The sequence below is a fragment of the Rhineura floridana genome, chromosome 13 (genome assembly GCF_030035675.1).
Source record: "Rhineura floridana isolate rRhiFlo1 chromosome 13, rRhiFlo1.hap2, whole genome shotgun sequence".
In the NCBI taxonomy this organism is placed as follows: Eukaryota; Metazoa; Chordata; class Lepidosauria; order Squamata; family Rhineuridae; genus Rhineura; species Rhineura floridana.
The window spans coordinates 5,555,077-5,559,013 of NC_084492.1; the positions used below are offsets into that span (position 1 = coordinate 5,555,077).

The 3,937-nt window shown below is 51.0% G+C and overlaps 1 long non-coding RNA gene across 2 annotated transcripts; it reads left to right on the top strand.

The window, feature by feature from the left end:
* LOC133369120 (uncharacterized) lies at positions 1-3,735 on the top strand. Of its 2 annotated transcripts, none has more exons than XR_009758825.1 (4): positions 1-142; positions 1,245-1,424; positions 2,455-2,561; positions 3,388-3,735. It is a non-coding gene; the product is annotated as an uncharacterized LOC133369120 (long non-coding RNA). The 2 variants fall into 2 exon arrangements; XR_009758826.1 differs by having other exon boundaries at positions 1,245-1,356.
* The last annotated feature ends 202 nt before the right edge of the window (positions 3,736-3,937 follow it).

Genomic DNA, 3,937 nt, shown 5'->3' on the forward strand with positions numbered 1-3,937 from the left:
TCTAGGAAGAACAGATGCACCCTCCCCTCAAGCTGCCAGGGTGCCCAACAGGAGCAGAGCCAGGCCAAGGCATTTGGCAACAAGATGGCGACCATCCCCATTCCATGTACAGAAGTTGACTGGACTGGTAACTGGAAATGATGTCAGTGCTAGCAAGGGCACAGCCCCCTCCCCTGAGGACAGCTGGCTAGTTCAGGGGATGCCACGGTGTGTGGAGCATGTGGCTCTGCTCTCTAACGGAGGGGGGATGGCCAGAGGATCTTGAGGCTGCCGCCTCCCAGCAGCTTCCTGTTTGTTGCTGAAAGAGTTTGGGTGGATTGTGTCCTCTGTTGTCAGTCCATGGCTTTCAAAGGACCTGAACGGTGGGTGGAGTCGAAGGTGGAGCCAAACAGCTTTTGTGAGGTTAGGTGATGCACTCTCTGGTTGGGCGGGGGTCTTCCTGAGTTGGGTGCAATTGTGCATGGAGCTGAGAGTGAGATCCATACAAAATACATGTAATCCCACCCACACCCACCCCAAAATCTCTGGCTTAGCAAAAGATTTGATACAGGATTTGAGACAAAACTGATACCTACTGGACAAATGGAACACCTGATGGTTGACAACCAGGCTTTGTCAGCCTCCCAATGTTTTGGACCACCACTCTCATTGCCCTTGCTGGGGGGCTGATGGGAGTGGTAATCTAAAACACCTGGAGGGCACCAGGTTGGTGAAGGCTGCATATGAGTAGCCACAACCTGTTTGTGAGATCCTTACCTCTTTAGCAGGAAGGATGGTTTAATAATCACACCTGGGCCACAAACAACTAAGCATGCAAATATGTACCAGATATTTGTGTTACCCCCAGGAGTGGGAATATATCTCCCTGACTCACCTCCTGGAGTTTGATAACAGTGTGGAATTATTTCTTTGACAGAAGTAATCCAAGATGGAATGTCATTAATGAAGGCTTGAAAATAAACACGTTTTCTTTGAAAAATCAGGAAGAGAAGCAGATAAAAAGACCCAAATGATCTAGTTTTGAAGTCCCACCTGGAAGCCACTTTGCACAGTCCCCTTTGGATAAAAATGTAGGCAGAGGCTTTTGACCAACTCAGAGCAGTGGTCCCCCTGGCTCTGCCTTGTACTCTGGGCAACATATCTTACCCCAGTAACTACTAGGGTGACAGAAAAAGGGTTGTTTTTTGTTCTCTGGGCTATGCTTTGAGCAAATCAGTTAATTCCTCCTCTCTTTTACTCTCTAGAATAGAGACAGTTGGGTAACACAATTCCCAGCCAACCTACTTTGGGAAGTGAGGAAAGTCTGTCAGAGTTGGTGGTCTGGTGGGCAACTCCACCTATTCTGCTCAGAGTGAGGTAAATGGAAACGGACTGGCTTCAAGTCGATCCCGACTTATGGCTACCCTATGAATAGGGATTTCATGGTAAGCAGCATTCAGGGGGGGTTTACCATTGCCTCCCTCTGAGGCTAGTCCTCCCCAGCTGCCTAGGGCCTGCTCAGCTTGCCACGGCTGCACAAGCCAGCCCCTTTCTTGTCCGCAACTGCCAGCTGGGGGGCAACTGGGATCCTTGGGCCTATGAAGCTTGCCCACGGCTGCACAGGTGGCAGGGCATGTAACCTCTGAGCCACTCACTGTGGGGGTGGTCTTGAGCTAGCCCTTGACACCCAGGAGACACGAGCGGGGATTTGAACTCACAGACTCTGGACTCCCAGCCAGGCTCTCTTCCCCACTGTGCTATACCAGCTTGGAGGGGGGTGCCTGGCCAGAATTAGAAGCTTTATACGGACTAAGTGAAATGCTATTGGCCCCTGTAGTCACCTGACCCCTACTGGGTTGGCAGCTACAGTACCACCCTCTAGCCATCTGCAGTGGTGGTGCTGAAGTGGAGCATGGGCAAGCTACTAAGGTAGTGTAGAGAGTGCTTCACCTGGGTCCTGTTGCTTCAGTTATTGGTTCAAGGACCCTAACGCCTGTTCGCCCACAAGATTGGCAGTGTGGGCCGGTGCACATTGGAACTGGTAGGGTGGAAAGCAGGAAAGCCAACAGTAGGTGGAGTCAGAGCCAATGACTGATGGAGCCACCTCCTGACTGGTTGTAAGAAGGCAGGCAGGTGAGGGCTGACTCAGGGCAAACTGAAGGTTGGTAGGACAGTGCCCCATTTGCCCAAATGCGCCAGCCGCCAGTGAATGTCAGCACCTCCCCAGACCCTTGGCTGGAGAAGAGTCTGGTTCCCTCTATTGAAGGACTCCATCTGACATCCTGGAAACTGAGAGGTGGCCCCAGAAAATGTTGACATTATAAAGATCTCCTGGACAACTTTTGATTTCCTGGGAGATTGTGCTCCGACCAGCTAAAAAGTGGCACCTTGTGATCCCCGTCAGGAGTGTTGTTTTTCTCAGTCCAGCATAATTCATGCTCCTCTTCAACATGCTGTTTTCAATCTACTTTCTAGATCCTGCTGTCCACAAGGGTGGATGTGGTTACTTGATACAGTACAAGTTTGAAAACCTTCCCTGTGGTCAGGTTATCCAAGCCTTTTCCTCCTTGCAAATGGCCCAGGTAAATGAAGATTGGTGATTGCAATTTTGGTATAAGTCCACCCACAACATCATTGGGCAGGTGTGTACACAGAGAGAGAGAGAGGAGGGGGGGGAGAGAGAGAACCTACGTTTTAATCAGTTTTTGAATGGACACACTGGAAGGTAATGTAGAATCAATCTGCAATGAGCTTTTATTTTCAGCATGTAATCAGTTGCAGAGGCAAAAAAAATATGCAGTAGATCTTGACTGTGTGTGCACCATGAAGAAAAAACAAGTACCTATTCAGTCCCCACTGATTCTAGAATAAAATGTTGTGTGTACACAGCCAGTGACAGCAAAGCGCTCAAAGGTCTGTGCTGGTGGCGATGGCAGTGATGGGAAGAGGGAGCAACAACCAGCAACACACACACTCTTGTGCCTGCATCAAGCTTTCTTTGTTTTTAGCCGTTGTACCTCATTTCCCATATTTAATAACTAGCCTTTGGGAAAGCCAAACCTGGCAGAGGAGAGAGCTGGAACAGCATTGCCAGGCTGACTCATGGTGCCTCAGGAAACCTAGCCAGAATCACACTGGCTTATCGCCAACATCATAAGCCTATGAGATAGATATCTCCATCTGTAATGGGCAGATTGGGGGGGGGGACTTGTGAAGCATCATCCATAACGGGTGGGAGGGAGGGAAGGCTGGCGTGGTCTCCCATTGGCTCGTCTTCCAGAAGCTCCCTGTGAGGTTCTTCTGCTGACTTGGCCAAAGCAGTGCTTTCTCCGCTGCAAAGGAATCCCAGGCTCACTCCTTCTAATCTTTCGTATTTCCTGCTTGTATTCTTCATTCTGCGTGTTCCAGCTCCGCGGAGAATGACTGATGAGTACTCCCCCAAAGGAAGAGAAAGTTGCCTTATCTCTCGCTCGCTCTCTGTCAGGCCGGGGGTGATTACTAACCAGGAGCGGGCACAGGACGGAGCCAACAAGTTCAGCCAGCAGAGCTCAGGATGACTCCCATCTGCTGCTCTTGCTCCGCAAGCAGCCGAAGGCTTCCATGCGCTCCGGTTCCGCCTTGCCTCTTCCTTTCTCATCGGGCGCAAAAGGTTGCGCGCGCGTGCAGTCTGCAAACCATGCAACGCAAGTGGCGGCGGCTGCTCCGTCCCTTCCTTTTTGAAGCACGTGGCTATGGCAAAGACAAGAAGAAAAAGAGGACCAGGCAAGGCCAGCAGATGTTGTCCCCCCTCCCAAGAGTCTAAGAGCAGCCTTTGCCAACCTGGCACCCTCCAGTTATTTTGGTCTACAACAGCTCCTATCAGCCCCAGCGGGCACGAGCACAGCCATGCTGGCAGGGGCTAATGGGAGGGGTACTCCAAATCATCTGGAGGACAATAGGGTGGGAAGCTGGAGCTTGA